This window comes from Salvelinus alpinus, chromosome 6 (assembly GCF_045679555.1).
Source record: "Salvelinus alpinus chromosome 6, SLU_Salpinus.1, whole genome shotgun sequence".
NCBI classification, from domain to species: domain Eukaryota; kingdom Metazoa; phylum Chordata; class Actinopteri; order Salmoniformes; family Salmonidae; genus Salvelinus; species Salvelinus alpinus.
Genome location: NC_092091.1, coordinates 59486494 through 59504674, shown reverse-complemented (window position 1 = coordinate 59504674; position 18181 = coordinate 59486494).

Genomic DNA, 18181 nt, shown 5'->3' with positions numbered 1-18181 from the left:
TGTTGTGTTACAGCCTGAATTCAAAATGAATTTAATTGTTTTTCTCACCCATCTACACACAATGTCTCATAATGGCAAAGTGGAAGCACGTTTTTAGAAATGTTTGCAAGCATGTATTGAAAATAAAATACAGAAATATCTCATTTACATAAGTATTGGCAGTGATTACAGCTGGGAGTCTTTCTGAGCTTTCCACACCCTTATTGTGCAACATTTGCCCATTATTCTTTTACAAATTCATCAAGCTCTGTCAAGTTGGTTGTTGGTCATTGAGTCTGCACAACAATGCCAGGACCTAGGATCAAGGGAGACACTCAAGTTTTTTAATACTATATCTCTTGACACATTAATGAAAATAGTCATGGCCTCTAAACCTTCAAGCTGCATCCTGGACCTGAGACCTACTAAACTTCTGAAAGAGCTGCTTCCTGTGCTTGGCCCTTCTATGTTGAACATAATAAATGGCTCCCTATCCACCGGATGTGTACCAAACTCACTAAAAGTGGCAGTAATAAAGCCTCTTGAAAAAGCCAAACCTTGACACAGATTTTTTTTTTTTTAACTATCGGCCTATATCGAATCTCCCATTCCTCTCAAACATTTTTGAAAAAGCTGTTGAGCAGCAACTCACTGCCTTCCTGAAGACAAACAATGTATATGAAACGCTTCAGTCTGGTTTTAGACCTCATCATAGCACTAAGACTGCATTCGTGAAGGTGGTAAATGTCATTTTAATGGCGTCAGACCGAGGCTCTGCATCTGTCCTCGTGCTCCTAGACCTGAGTGCTGCTTTTGATACCATCGATCAACACATTCTTTTGGAGAGATTGGAAACCCAAATGGGTCAACACGGACAAGTTCTGGCCTGGTTTAGATCTTATCTGTCAGAAAGATATCATTTTGTCTCTGTGGATGGTTTGTCCTCTGACAAATCAACTGTAAATGTCGGTGTTCCTCAAGGTTCCGTTTTAGAACCACTATTGTTTTTACTATATATTTTACCTCTAGGGGATGTCATTTGGAAACATAATGTTAACTTTCACTGCTATGCAGACGATACACAGCTGTACATTTCAATGAAACATGGTGAAGACCCCAATTTGCCCTCACTGGAAGCCTGTGTTTCAGATATAAGGTAGTGGATGGTGGCAAATGTTCGACTTTTAAACTCGGACAAAACCGAGATGCTAGTTTAGGTCCCAAGAAACAAAAATCTTCTGTTAGATCTGACAATTAATCTTGATGGTTGTGCAGTCGTCTCAAATAAAACTGTGAAGGACCTCGGCGTTACTCTGGACCCTGACCTCTCTTTTGACGAACACAAAAATCAGAAACTTTCTGTCCAAAATTATGCAGAAAAAATGTATCCATGCTTTTGTCACTTCTCGATTAGACTACCGCAATGTTCTACTTTCCGGCTACCCGGATAAAGCACTAAATAAACTCACAGTTAGTGCTAAACACGGCTGCTAGAATCTTGACTAGAACCTACAAATTTGATCATATTACTCCAGTGCGAGCCTCTCTACACTGGCTTCCTGTTAAGGCTAGAGCTGATTTCAAGGTTTGACTGCTAACCTACAAGGCATTACATGGGCTTGCTCCTACCTATCTTTAATATTTGGTCGTGCCGTACATACCTACATGTACGCTACGGTCACAAGACGCAGGCCTCCTTACTGTCCCTAGAATTTCTAAGCAAACAGCTGGAAGCAGGGCTTTCTCCTATAGAGCTCAATTTTTATAGAATGGTCTGCCTATCCATGTGAGAGAAGCAGACTCGGTCTCAACCTTTAAGTCTTTATTGAAGACTCGTCTCTTCAGTAGGTCCTATGATTGAGTGTAGTTTGGCCCAGGGGTGTGAAGGTGAACGGAAAGGCACTGTAGCGACATACCATCCTGGCTGTCTCTGCCTGGCCGGTCCCTCTCTCTCCACTGGGGATTCTCTGCCTCTAACCCTATTACGGAGGCTGAGTCACTGCTTACTGGTGCTCTTCCATGCCGTCCCTTGGAGGGGTGCATCACTTGAGTCGGTTGAGTCACTGATGAGCTCTTCCTGTCCGGGTTGGCGCCCCACTCGGGTTCGTGTCATGGGGGAGATCTTCATGGGCTATATTCGGCCTTGTCTCAGGTGGTTTGAAGGTATCCCTCTAGTGGTGTGGAGGCTGTGCTTTGGCAAAGTGGGTGGGGTTATATCCTGCCTGGTTGGCCCCGTCCGGGGGTATCGTCGGACGGGGCCACAGTGTCTTCCTACCCCTCCTGTCTCAGCCTCCAGTATTTATGCTGCAGTAGTTTATGTGTGGGGCTAGGGTCAGTCGGTTGTATCTGGAGTATTTCTATTTTCTTATCCAGTGTCCTGTGTGAATTTAAGTGTGTGTGAATTTAAGTATGCTCCCTCTAATTCTCTATCTCTTTCTCTCTTTCTCTCTTCTCTTGGAGGACCTGAGCCCTAGGACCATGCCTTATGACTATGTGGCCTGATGACTCCTTGCTGTCCCTAGTCCACCTGGTCGTGCTGCTGCTCCAGTTTCAATTGTTCTGCCTGCGGCTATGGAACCCTGACCTGTTCACCGGACGTGCTACCTTTTCCCGGACCTGCTGTTTTCGACTCTCTCTACCGCACCTGCTGTCTCTAACTCTGAATGATCGGCTATAAAAAGCCAACTGACATTTACTCCTGAGGTGCTGACCTGTTGCACCCAACCACTGTGATTATTATTTGACCCTGCGGGTCATATATGAACATCTTGGCCATGTACTGTTATTATCTCCACCCGGCACAGCCAGAAGAGGACTGGCAACCCCCCCAGAGCCTGGTTCTTCTCTAGGTTTCTTCCTAGGTTTCTGCCTTTCTAGGGAGTTTTTCCTAGCCACCGCGCTTCTGCATCTGCGTTGGTTGCTGTTTGGGGTTTTAGGCTGGGTTTCTGTACAGCACTTTGTGACATCGACTGATGTAAAAAGGGCATTATAAATAAATGTGATTGATTAATATCATTGCGCGACTCCAAGTTTATTTTAATACGATGGTTGTTATATTTTCTGTTTCAATCAGAGCGGTCATGACATTTTTTATCCGACATGTACTTCACTCACATAAAAAGGTTAGATGGAAACCTGGTTACTGATACACAAATGATCAGCAGCCACTTGAATTGATTGATTGAAGAACATCTGGACATCCACGGTGGACACACACATCTGGGAATGACATTCCATGACACTCCATTTTCATTCCACAGGTTTGCCCCTTGAAAGCCACTACCTGCTCGTGATTTTGACGATCTTTCTATTGAACAGCTCTGAAAGTACTGCTTTCTGTTCTTGTCTAGACAGATTTCTTTTGGCAGACAAGCACCTTGGCTTCTCACATTCAACACAGTTGATGGTCTTCCTCACCTTTGCAATGACCATGACAGCACTCCTCTTCGCAATGTCTCTGTTTGCTGTTATAGAAGGCCTATCGTTGTCTGTGGTGTCCGAGTTGTACAGATCATCACGTTTCTAGTACTCATGTCTCTCTGTCGTCAATGTTGGAGCAGGTACAAACCTTAATTTCTTGAATTGTTCTTCTGGCCAGCATGGAGGATTCAATGAAGTAGTGCCAGCGTGGATCCTCTCCCTCACGTTTATTGATCTGTACCATGTATTGTGACATTTTGAAATGTCTGTCCTGGAATTGCTTGTTCCGTTCAATGCCTTTTCTGCTGAGGTTATGCATCATGTCAACCTCTGTGTCATTGATGTTGATATGTTGTGCAAAATTGGCAATTCCACCCTGTGTTGCGGGCTGATGTACTTCTATGTGTGTTCCTTTCCACGTAAGTCGCTCAAACCGGCCACTCACAACAGCTGCAACAGGATTACACTCTTTTCAAAGGCCTCTTTTAGGTCTGGTTGTTTGGCGGCTGCTTGGCGTAGGCTTGCGATTGTGCTACACTTCTTCACTTGCTTCTCCTTTGATTCCAATGTGTGCCCAGGGCTGGGATATCGGAAAAATGTTAGGGCCGTGGATCAGAAAACCAGTTAGTGTCTGGTTTGACCACTATATGTCTCCTGCTGCGTGACATCGCCCTCACATAGAGTTGATCAGGCTGTTGACTGTGGCCTGTGGAATGTTGCCCCACTCCTCTTCATCGGCTGTGCGAAGTTGCTGGACATTGGCGGGTAACTGGAACACTCTGTCATACGCGTCGATCCAAAGCATCCCAAACATGCTCAATGGGTGACACGTCTGGTGAGTATGCATACCACGGAACAACGGACATTTTCACATTCCAGGAATTGTGTACAGATCCTTGCGACATGCTGCCCTGCATTATCATGCTGGAACATGAGATGGTGGTGGCGCATGAATGGCACGACAACAGGCCTCAGGATCTCGTCACGGGATCACTGTGCATTCAAATTGACGTCGATAAAATGCAATTGTGTTCATTGTCTGTAGCTTATGCCTGCCCATACCATAATCCCACCACCACCAAAAATAGCTTTGTGAAACCTTGTCCATGGTCTAGTGGCGAGCGATGATGCCTTCAGCGCACACATAGACTGTGTCGGCGTTGGTTTGACTCTGATCCATGCCATTCTGGCAATAAAACAATATGTCTCGTATTACCTGTCTTTATGTCCAGAAAATACAAAATGACAAATGGAACAAAAAAACGTTGTACTAAAATAAATGTTTTTCTTAGTGATTGTTCTCTCCTGAAGTGAGCCTCAAACCTGGAGTCAAGATTGATCTAGCCAAAGCCGCATTAATCTCATGGACTACATTGATTCGGAATCCTTGACAACGAGGTAAATGAACCAGAAAGGTTGCTCTCAGCCCGCGGCAAGTGATCATTTATTAATCAGCTCAATGTGAAGAGGACCTCTCTCACTGATACGCATAATGATTTCCAAAGTCAGAGAACAAACCCCCACAGTCATTGAGTGTGTCCCAAATGGACTCCTATTGCCTACGTACATTATTGGACTACTTTTGACTCTGGTTAAAAGCAGCGCACTCTGTAGGGAATTGGGTGTCGTTTTGGTCACAGGCATTGTCTTCATGCAATGGGAGGCCGGTACAACTAAGTTACATGTTGCACTTCTTCAGTAAGTGCTTGATCCTCAGTGTCAAAGATCCCCAGGAAAGGATTCTGACAGGAAGCCCGAGGGGTTATCCAGAGATGTTTGCCATTAATCTTTAGAGACCTTAGGGGCATCCTGAGCTGTTTTCCATTGATCTGCAGAGGCTTTAGGGGAAGCCTATGATGAGCAGGAAACTTTGGCTCTGAAGACCACAATCCGTTGCGTTTAGGTTTGAATCCCAAACTTGATCCTTGTAGTTCAGACTTTCCCATGTTATAATGCATTCGTGTCAATGGGGCAATTTGCCAAAAACTTCAAGTGACATGCGTCAATCTCGAGTTTACAAATGACAGGGGGCACCAAAATTACAACTCCAAAAACAGAGAAGAATGTGAGAAACTCCCCAAATACAGGTGTGCCAAGTTTGTAGCGTCATACTCAAGAAGACTCAAGGCTGTAATCACTGCCAAAGATGCTTCAACAAAGTACTGAGTAAAGGGTCTGAATACTTAGTATGTAAATGTGATATCATTTTTTTTTATTTTTAATACATTTGCAAAAAACAATTTTTTTTGTCATTCTGGGTTATTTAATAATCAATTTTTTAATAAGGCTGTAATGCAACAAAATGTGGAAAAAGTCAAGTGGTCTGAATACTTTCCGAATGCACTGTCCATATTAGATGGCTTTCCTATACTTAAGTATATTGGCAGCACTTTATCGTAAACCAGCAGGCCCAAGTGTGTGAAAGTGCTAGAGAGATTATTTTAGTGTGTGTGTGTGTGTGTGTGTGTGTGTGTGTGTGTGTGTGTGTGTGTGTGTGTGTGTGTGTGTGTGTGTGTGTGTGTGTGTGTGTGTGTGTGTGATGTAGTGTGTGTGTAGTGTGTGGGTGATATAGAGTGTTGTGTGTGTGTGTGTGTGTGTGTGTGTGTGTGTGTGTGTGTGTGTGTGTGTGTGTGTGTGTGTGTGTGTGTGTGTGTGTGAGAAAGAAAGAGACACAGAAAGGACGTGAGTGAGAGAGAGAGGGTGTTGGTAAACATTTGGAACGGCATCCCTTATTTAGAAACAGAGTGCGGAGGATGCCAACTCAGCATGGAAAGCGGCTTATCCTGTTAATGTTTTTATGAGATTTCTGAGTTGGAGCTGAGCTCTCTGCACCAACTCATGCAGCAAGGTGTATATAAGCACACACACACACACACACACACGCACACACACACACATACAGAGAGAGAGAAGGAGAGAATAGCATTATGCTGCTTATGTTCACTAAAAAATGTCTGGTGTGCAAAGCATTTTATGTAGCAAAGATGATGCTATTTAATTTATTTCAAAGCCAATATTTCCATATCAAAGATTTAGGTCGCAGAGCCAGAGCATATTGTATGTCGTTTCAGCATGATCTTTGGGGCCCATATAAACTATGACAGGCAGCCAAATGAGGAAGTAGACTAGTTAGCACTGACAGTTGCTGACAAACAGCACCCCCGCTTTACGAACACATCTCGATCTGTGTGTGTGTGTGCGTGTGTGCGTGTGTGCGTGTGAATGAGAGAGAATATGTTCGGGATGAGGCTGCCTCTTATCCAAATCCCCTTGAAATCCCTCTGTCTGACGGTTTCATTCCTGCAGAATCGCTGCTATCAACACCATGATCCCTTCGACTGATCAGAGATAACATTTAGCGACAGCTAGAGGTGGAGAACCTCAGCTTCTCCCACACATATTTTTATATTTTTACATCCACGGTTAGACAGTGAAGTTTATATCATGACATAAGTGTCACAATCTTTCAAAACCACAACCCACACACGGAATAATTTGCTATTCAGCTATTCCTTGCCACTCAGGCAAAGTCCTTTGTGTCCTTTGTACCCGTATATCCCCGCAAGTACTACAGTGCCTTCAGAAAATAATCACTCCACTTGACTTATTCCACATTTTGTTGTGTTACAGCCTGTATTTATAAAGGTTTCATTTCAGATTTTTTTGTCACTGTCCTACACACAATAACCCATAATGTCAAAGTGGAATGATGTTTTCTTTTTCAACTTAACTCAAAATTAAAAGCTGAAATTGTCAATTCAACCTCTTTGTTAATGTAAGCGTCAATAAGTTCAGGAGTGAAAATGTGCTTAATAATTCTCACAATAAGTTGCATGGACTCTGTGTGCAATAATAGTGTTACACATGATTATTTTATGACCACATCAGCTCTGTACCCCACACATACAATAATCTGTAATGTCCCTAAGTCAAGCAGTGAATTTCAAACACGGATTCAACTACAAAAAACAGGGAGGTTTTCCAATGCTTCGCAAAGAAGGGCACCTATTGGTAGATTGGTAAAATACAAAAACCTAAAAAGCAGACATTGAATATCCCTTTGAGCATGACAAAGTTATTAATTACACTTTGGATGTTGAATCAAAACACCCAGTCACTACAAAGATAGAGTCGTCCTTCTTAACTCAGTTGCCGGAGAGGAAGGAAACGACTCAGGGATTTCACCATGAGGCCAATGATGACTTTAAAACAGTTACAGAGTTTAATGGCTGTGATAGGAGAAAACTGAGGAGGAATCAACAACATTGTAATTACTCCACAGTACTCACCAAAATGACAGAGTGAAAAGAAGAAAGTCTATAAAGAATAAAACATGCATCCTGTTTGCAATAAGGCACTAAAGTAAAACTGCAAAAAATGTGGCAAAGAAATGAACTTTTTGTCCTGAATACAAAGCATTATGTTTGGGGCAAATCAAATACAACACATCACTGAGTACCACTCTTCATATTTTCAAGTATATCAGTGGCTACATCATGTTATGGGTATGCTTGTCATCGGCAAGGACAATTGAGTCTTTTAGGGTAAAAAGAAATTGAATTGAACTAATCACAGGAAAAATCCTAGAGGAAAACCTGCTTCAGTCTGCTTTCCAACAGACACTGGGAGACAAATTCACCTTTCAGCAGGACAATAACCTAAAACACAATGTTAGATATACACTGGAGTTGCTTGCCAAGATGACACTGAATGTTCCTGAGTGGCCTAGTTACAGTTCTGACTTAAATCGGCATGAAAATCTATGGCAAGACCTGAAAATGGCTGTCTAGCAATGACAGAGCTTGACAGAGCTTGAAGAATTTCTCTCATCTTTCTTTCTTTCTTATCATCAAACTGGACAAAAGCACCTTTATCTAGTCAACTATTCTTTCCCTTAGTCATCACTGCTGAGCTCAAATCGCACTATTATCGCCTTGTCTGTTGGCTGCATCATCAAACTGCAAGCCTAGGTCCGGGGATGATGATAATGCACTCATAGAAAAAGTCCCGCCAGCCGTCCTTGACACCTGGCGACTGGGTCCGTCATCCCGTTGCGCCAACTTGTATTTGCGCTGGCATGTCACATTTACTTAAGCGACGCAGGCGTGATGGCATTAGTGCCGAATTGGCTTGGGGACACAGAAATTGCCCCAGTCATTCACGTCTGGAAAAGGGTGAGATGGAGGGATGGAAGGAGAGAGGGAATGAGAAGTGATTGGAGAGTTTAGACACGGTAAAATCATGGTAACCAGTGGTTACATAAGACCTTACAGTACAGGCTGAATAGAGCAGTTTGTTCAGGCGTGTGTAGCCGGTTGTATGAAGTTGAGTCAAGCGATTGTGACAGAGTAAAAACAGACGTGAATAGAATGTTCTTGACCGCAGCAATAAAATTTGAAGGAAAATAAAGCTGAGAGATGTTTTGTGTTTAAGTGAAATAACATGGAATAGTTGCTGGATAATAGTTCTCTTTTCAAAGCAAAAGTATGATGCATCACTCTTCCATGTTTATTGTCAGAAACACATGAAATGCTGGGAGCCAAATTGATGGTCACTCAATGTGGATCCTGGCCCAATAAGTGTCATGTCAGAGCTATTGTTAGGAGTCTAATCCTCAGCTTCTTAACCTTATGACACAAGAGCGCAAGTATTTCCAGGGTTGTATTCATTCGTCAAAAATGTAGTAAGACATTTTGCAATGGAAAATGATAATGAGTGTTTCTCATTGGACTCATTCTCATGTTCGGCTAATCCCTCCCTGTTTCAGTCCGTTTTCTTACTTTTGATGACAAATGAATATGACCCTGGGAAAAATACTTGTCATTCATCTTTTCTCTATGTCACAGTCTAGCTCTGAAAACATTAAATTCCAACTTTGGGTCGATGGTGCTTTTTGAGTCCTGCGAAGAAAAAAAAAAGTCCACCCTTGTTTTGCTGATGATACTGTTTCTCATGGACATGTAACAGTGATTTGCCTAATTATTATTTTCTTTTAATTATCCTTGAGAACATAATTCCCCCCAACTGCCTCCCAAGGGAGATTGAGCTACCTCATTCTTCTAGGAATTGCCTCTGGCATAATGTTTTTTGTTGTTGTACTGTCTTTGGAGATTATTAAACAGAGAGAATTATAATTTTCCAGTAGAGAGGGAGTGACCTCAGTCGCTTCTCAATAGCTGCTTCCTTACTTCCTTGTCCACTTTTCCATAATTTTTTTCACCAATCATTTGTGATAAAGGAAAGGAAACCTGGAGATACCCAGCTAACAATTCTAGGGAGAGAGAACATCTTTTTTATGTTACCCGTAATGTTTCCCTAATGTTTGAGTGTCAAGTTTTCCGTTAGTTAGGGGAACGCATGTTTTTGCGTTAGAGTTAGGAGAACATTCCCTTAATGTCAAACAGAACATACCGAGAACGTGGTTACCATGTTCTCAGAATATCCTACATTAATGTTCGAGACACCTTTCATGGGTCGTTGCAAGTACATTCATGTGTCCAGTTCTCTGTCGGTTAGGAAAATATTCCATCAGGGTCCACCAAACATACACAGAACATGGTTTCCATGTTCTCAGAACACAAGATATGAATGTTCTAGACATGTTTCATTGGAACGTTGCAAGAACATTCATGTGTCCCGTTCTCTGAGGGTTAGGGGTATATTCCATCAACGGGTCACCAAACATACACAGAACATGGTTGCTTTTTTCTTTGAACTTAACATGTTCAAGACACGTTTGATGGGAATGTTGCAAGAACATTTGTGTATCAGTTGTCAGGATGGTCCCAAAGAAACGTTCTCCCCCAAAAAATGTTTAATTACACATCACGCTTTGTTACTGTTGCTGAGCAAATCAAGGCCCTGATTGGTGAACCACTGATTCATTCATAGTTCTTTGTCTGTTGGCAAGGTTAAGGATACGCACACATACACAAAGTATTTTTAACATAGTGTTTTCAACTTGCACACTTGACACACTGACGTACATGATTACATTGTGCATTTATACAGTAATTATTATTCAACAAGTCCTCCCCTGGGATTTGAACTCACAACCTCTTGGTTCACTGTAGAGGTTTTATCGGATCCCAAAATTGAGATCAACTCCAAATTGGATCTGTTAAATACCTACCCAACCCTGACAGAATCTGGTAAAAAAAATAATAATCATTTATATTCTGAGGTGGACCTGATCTGACCCAAATCATGTCCGAGCTGAGAGAGAAACGGATGCAAATTGGGTCAGGTCTGAGATCAAAATGAGTCCCGAAACGCAAAAAATCCAGATAAATTATTTTGACTTCTCTGTCAGTGAACTTAACGTGCATTTTCAGTTATATCTAAAATAATTGATTTGTGGTCTACAGAGCAGTATTTTCCTAATGACATGCCTATAGTTAGATGGAGAACATTGAGGTTTTCAGAAATGTTTTCTTTATTTCGGTTGAACGAATATTTGAGTATGAGGATTTATTTATGTTATGATCAGACTGAGAGAAGCAAATATGTCACTTTGACCTGTGACCTAATATTCTGCAAGCCTATTATTTTACTGAGAAACATTACAATCTAGCCAATTTAAATGCTTTGATGAACATTGATTTAGACTAAAGGTTGGCTATACCCTGTTTGACTAACAAGCTTCAAATTCAAAATCTACTTTGAATAGGCTACGGAAGGATGGAGTCTCCCATATGCATTCCAGTGTCATTTCTACTACCATACCCCATATGCACAAAAAGCTTATTTCTCTCAAATCTTGTGCACACCTTTGTTAACATCACTGTAAATGAGCGTTTCTCCTTGGCCAAGATAATCCATCCACCTGACAGGTGTGGCATATCAGGAAGCTGATTAAACAGCTTAATCATTGCACATGTGCACCTTGTGCTGGGGACAACTCTAAAATGTGCAGTTTTGTCACACAGGTATGAGGTATGTATAGATTATTTACAATACATTATGTATACTACGTCTAGGATTTAACCTCTCTTGGGTAGGGGGCAGTATTTTGAAGTTTGGATGACAAACGTGCCCAAAGTAAACTGCCTGTTATTCAGGCCCAGAAGCTAGGATATGCATATGCATGGCAGTATTGGATAGAAAACACTCTAAAGTTTCCAAAACTGTTACAATAATGTCTGTGAGTATAACATAACTGATATGGCAGGTGAAAACCTGAGGATAATCCATCCAGGAAGTCAGATATTTTTTATGTGGGTACTTTTCTATTGAATGCCTATACAGTATGTATTTGAATAGGACCCAAATTGCAGTTCCTATGGCTTCCACTAGATGTCAACAGTCTTTAGACATTGTTTCAGGCTTGTATTCTGAAAAACGAGGAAGAATGAGAACATTCTTTCAGTGGACTCTAAATAAACCAGAGCTGTTTTGAGCGCGTGACCGATTGCGCGCAGTTCGTTGTTTTTCTTTTCTATTGAAGACGCTATTGTCCGGTTGAAATATGATCAATTATTTAGACAATAGACAACTTGAGGATTAATTATAAACATTGTTTGACATGTTTCGATGAACTTTACAGGTACTATTAGGATGTTTTCGTCTGCATGTCGTGACCGCCTTTGAGCCAGTGGATTACTGAACAAAACGCGCCAACAAAACAGCGTTTTTGGGACATAAAGAGGGACTTTATCGAACAAAACAAACATGTATTGTGTAACATGGACTCTTGTGAATGCAAACATATGAAGATCATCAAAGGTAAGTGATTAATTTGAATTGCTATTTCTGACTTTTGCAATTCCTTTCCTGGTTGTAAAATGTTTGTATGCTTTTGTAAGCGGGGCGCTGTCCTCAGATAATCGCATGGTATGCTTTCGCCATAAAGCCTTTTTGAAATATGACACAGCGGCTGGATTAACAAGAAGTTAATCTTTAAGCCAATGTATAACACTTCTATATTTTATGAATGTTTATTATGAGTATTTCTGTATTTTGAATTTGGCGCTCTGCAATTTCACGCTACCATCCCACCTGCCCTGAAGTTAAGGATCGGCTACCCGTCAACAGGACAGTTGCAAATCATTCAGCGCGTTATGTCAAGATCGCAGATTTTATGTTGGTACCTAGAAGTGTTTTATATCGGCTGAAAGCTTAAATTCTTGTTAATATACCTGTAACTGCACTGTCCAATTTACAGTAGCTATTACTGCGGGAAAAAAATGCCATGCTATTGTTTGAGGAGAGCTCCTAACAACAAAACACGTTTTTCACCGTGATAGGTTTGATAAATTTACCTCTGAAGGTGAAATGTGTACTTACATTCTGATATCTTGCTCTGATTTATCATCCAAAGGGTCCCAGAAATAACATAAAGTGACGTTTTGTTAGATAAAATAATTTTTCATACACTAAAAAGGTCCATATAGCACGCACGATCGATTTTGTATTTCCACTCGTTCAATTTGCAAAGAAAGGAATCTGTGAAAATCTCACACTAAAAGTTGTTTGAACGAGTCAAATCATATTCGTATGTATTCCGCAGAGATCCTAGAAGGTAACAAGACTTCACTTTTTCATTAGGGGTGTAGTATATCCTATAGGACACCATATTTGGTCAGAGAGCGACGCCTTCATGGCACGCTGATGACGCGGGTGGCCATCTCTTGAACGACTGTATCTTTGCCAAAAAAGCACCAATCGGGGTCAACCAAAAGTAGCTAGACAGCCAATGAGCTGGGCTTTACGGGAGTATCCGGAACCGTGTATATGTTATAAAATCTAGCTTCTAATCTTGTACGACACCATGCCTTTTCATTTTGGACAAAAATTATAAGGATATTGAGAGTTAAAGTTATGAAAACTGTCTGTTTTGCAAATGTTGAATTTATAATATGGCTACTAATACTTTGAAAGCTAAATCAAAGTCCAAGTATACAGATTTGACGATATTCTTGCAGAAAAATGGAATATGAATGTGAATGTCTTCTTCACGATTTGCCCAAATGTACCTGGGGACTTCACACTAAAGGTCTTGAGGATCAGTCATACTCCAAGTTATCCATCTGAAACTTTGCACATACACGGCTGCCTTCGTGTGGACACTATCGTAATTACAACCAGAGTGATGGCTAGAACAGTGACCTTTCTCTTGCATTTCAAAGATGTTGGTAAAAAAACACTGGTTGTTTATTTCTTTGTATTTTCTTCTACCAGATCTATTGTGTTATATTCTCCTACATTCAATTCAGATTTCCGCAGACTTCAACGTGTTTCCTTTCAAATGGTACCAAGAATATGCACATCCTTGCTTCAGGGCCTGAGCTACAGGAAGTTAGATTTGGGTATGTTATTTAGGCGAAAATTGAAAAAAAATGGGGGCTATCCCTAAGAAGATTTATGTATTCATTACATGCTGCTGGGTTCACATCCTCAAAACATTTCCGTAAGCAAGGCCCTTAACTTAATGCCACAACATGCTCTCCATCCAGGGGCGGTGCACAGCAGCTTGAAACTGTGCTTATCTCAACTGTATTTTTGAGGTCTGCTGTATATAAATACCTACACTGACTGAGTTTACCTTGTATCTTTATTGACCTTTTATATCAACATTTGCAACGTCTCTATGAACACTCACAGGGCCCTACACACTCACACACACTGTCACTCCAACACACACAAACACTCACTCCATCATTTGCTCACTCACACATAATATGCACATACATGTACATGTATACTGACTACACACCCGCACACCCACTCACATACAAGCTGCTGTTTATCTTATATCCTGTTGCCTAGTAACCTTACCACTATACATACCTACTTCCATCACTGCAGTATGTAAATATCAGACTTTTTAAACACTTCCTGTATATAGTATGCTTACTTACTTACACAATAAAGTATTTCCTATTTCCTATTCTTATTTCTTGTGTGTTTCTTTCTAGTAATACATTGCTATTGATTATTGCGTTGTTGGATTTTGAGTTTGCAAATAAGGCATTTCACTGTACTTGTGCACGTGACATTAAAACTTGAAACTTGAATTAGCCTTTGATTGGTTAGGATGCAGGTTTGAGAGAGAACTCATCCACGCCGCGGCTGTGTAGGCCTACAGTCTGGGGAGGTAATAAAATATGAATACTTGAAGAGAAAAGTTGTCCAGATATCTCTTATACCTGTCCGTGTCTTACACAATCAATACATAAGCAGCCGTTCAGCATTATCTTCAATGAACAATAATATCTTCTATGTCTATCAGTCTACCGCATGCGCACTTACAACATGAACAGATTATCTTGAAAGATGATCAGAAAGAATGTGTCGGTAACTCTGCATTGTAATAAAACTTGGAACAAAGGAGAACAAAACTAGCGCGTGAATGAGTCGCTCATCTTTATGCTGACAAATGTTACACTTCACTCATTCAACAATAGTTAACTACCAAAACGGTTATTTTATACAAAGACAATACCCAAATAAAAGGCTATTTTACCCTACTGTGGCTCATTTTCATAAAGTGAATATGCCGTTTTGTCACAAAATGATATTGACACATTTGGTTTGAAGAAAGGGGAAACCCTGACAGTCATTTAAGAGAATAAAATGTACATGTGTGAAATTTGTGTTTCAGTTGTTTAGGAACTAAACTCTTGTAATATAATTTCGGATCCGTTCGGTATTTCACATATTTTCACAGAAAGCAGCATCTGACCCAGGATCCGAAGATTAACTACAAAATGTGGTATCCGACCCGGTTGGATGTGGGTGTTGTTGGGGCATGTAAACCTGTTTAATTAATGATACATCTGAATGCCTATGATCAATAAAAGCAAACTTTTAACTGAGATTTACTTCAAAAGTGCATTCACCCTATTTCTACACTAGTGGGGTAGGGTTTCTTCTGGACAGGACCTAACTATACCGGCCCAATAAGCACGTCTTAGAGCAGTGGTCACTAACCGGTTGTTCATGATTGACTGGTCGATTTCCAAGCTATTTCTTGTCGATCGCCAAATATTTCTGTGAAAAAATAAATAAAAAAACAGGAATGTATCTCGCTCTGTTGGTGGTAGGTGCACCCGATTCAGATGCCCTGCGCACAGTGTAGTAGACGTGTTTCCAGTCTGAAGGTACAAACTCCGCCTTCCCGGCGCGAACAAATCAAGTGCACTATAGGCCTACCACTGGCCAATCGGATGGCTCAGATTACCGTGTCTGCAGTAACGTAGCTACCACTGTAGTGTCTGTAGAAAGCTACAGCAAAGTTAAAACCATGACTAGAGAGAGACTGTCAGCGAATACTCATAAAAACAGCAGATCTTTGCTGTGAGTTCATGTTTAAGTTCTCACTCAGCACTGTCAACACTTTCTTTTCAACACTTTTATAAGACTTTATAAAATGTATTCTCCCTACTTCCACTCGCGCTACAACCAGCACTGCAGCTGCAATGAATAAGTAGGAAAGTGTATCGATAGTCTGGCATTGCTATTAGTAGCGACTTGGGTCTCTTTTAACATAGAGGAATATTTCACTTTCTCTGGCCATAGGAATAACACCATGAATTGATGCATGAGGCAGTGTGTAAAGAAAAAATCGAAACGTAAGATCTCGGCTTGCATTTTGACTGGTGACCATGTTCTGTGTATGGTTGGTGGGACGTTGATGGAATATTCTACTCACTAAGAAAACTGGACACATGAATGTTTTTGCAACTTTCCCAAGAAACGTGTCTAGAACATTAATATCTAACGTTCTGAGAACATGGCAACCATGTTCTGTTTCTGTTTGGTGGGATGCTGATGGAATATTCTCCGAACCCACAGAGCACTGGACGCATGAATGTTCTTGGAACCTTCCCCATGAATTGTGTCTCGACCATTAATGTCTTACATTATGAGAACATGGTAACCGTGTTCTGGGCAAGATCTATTTTACATTAAAGCTGCTATGTCTAACTTCACGTAGAAATTCACGCAGAAATGTGTGTTATAGATCTGTCATTCTCATTGAAAGCAAGTCTAAGAAGCAGTAGATCTGTTCCGTGTGCGCTTTTTCTATTCCGCTCTTAAGTTAGATTTTTTTGCATCTTTTACTTCAAACAGCTAAAATATATATTTTTGTTTAATGAAAAATATATTTCACAGCGGTTTAGATGGTACAATGATTCTCTACACCATACATGCTTTGGCACATAAACTGAAATTAGGCAAACTATTTACATTTTTCAATGGAAACGTTACTTAATGACCTAATGAGACTCTTAAGGGAACATTCTCTGAAGTTGTGTTGTTAGCTGGGTAAGGACATTAAGCTATTTCGGTATTTAGACATAGCCCGTCTCTCAGCTCTGATGCCTCCCTCGTGTGATGTGATCGATGGAGCTGCAGGTGGAGGCTTTGATGATTGCAATATACGTGTGCTGCTACACAGTAACCCTCTTCACATCATTCCCCCTCCTATCACAATCTGCTTTGCAGAGGATCTGACAGAGCTGCATCAATCACGGATCTCATTGTTGTCTCTGTCAGTGTAGGGGTCAAGCCTGCAGTTCGCTCACTGCCCAAAGCACTCTGGGAGATCAAGATGACGGCTTGTGACCAGTGCTGGCAGTTTAAGGCCACATCTGCTGGTGTGTATTAGTGTGTGTGTGTGTGTGAGTGAGTGTGTGTCGGAAGATCATTATCTAGGGGCAACCTACTACTAGAGAAGCCAGTGGGAGGTGGTATGAGATATCCCCCTGGTGAGAGCTTATAGACCAGAAATAATTTCACATGTCACGTGCGAGTGCTAGCACAGTATTACAGTCCTCCGCTCATGGGCCTCGCAACGGAGGTCACATCTCCAGAAGTGACAGAGCGCCGATCCCGTCTCTACCAGTCACGAGTCCTGAGCTTCCATCACAATTCCGGTATATTAACCTTGTTTCCCCTGGCTAGTAAAGCGGAGTTCCCGAGAAAGATGTCTGGGGGAGGGGGTCAAGGATCTCTCTCTCAGCTGGAATGTGAGAGAGGAGGAGGGAGAGAGCGAAAAAGAGCTTAGTCACGACATGTGTCTCTTTCTTTCATGCTCTTTCTCAATTCAATTCAAGGGCTTTATTGGCATGGGAAACATATGTTTACATTGCCAAAGCAAGTGAGATAGATAATAAACAAAAGTGAAGTAAACAATACAAAATCAACAGTAGACATTACAGACATTACAGTAACACTTCCAAAAGAATAAAGACATTTCAAATGTCATATTATGTCTATATACAGTGTTGTAATGATGTACAAATAGTTCAAATACAAAAGGGAAAATAAATAATCAAATATAGGTTGCATTTACAATGGTGTTTGTTCTTCACTGGTTGCCCTTTTCTTGTCACAACAGATCACAAACCTTGCTGCTGTGACTGCACTATACATTCTTTGGTATTTCACCAATTAGATATGACAGTTTATCAAAATTTTGTCTCGCCCTGATCTGTTTCACCTGTCCTTGTGCTTGTCTCCACCCCCTCCAGTTGTCGCCCATCTTCCCCACTTATCCTCTGGGTATTTATACCGGTGTTCTCTGTCTGTCTGTGCCAGTTTGTCTTGTTTGTCAAGCTTGCCAGCGTTCATCCTGTCTGCGGCTGTCTTTTCCCTGCCTTGCTTTTTCTCGTCCTCCTGGTTTTTGACCCTTGCCTGTCCTGACCCTGTACCCACCCGCCTGCTCTGCCCGTCCCTCAGCCTGCCTGCCATCCTGTACCATTGCTTCTACTCTGGCTTATTGACCCCTGACCTAACCTTGAGCCTGCCTGCCTTGACCTGTCGTTTGTACAGCCCC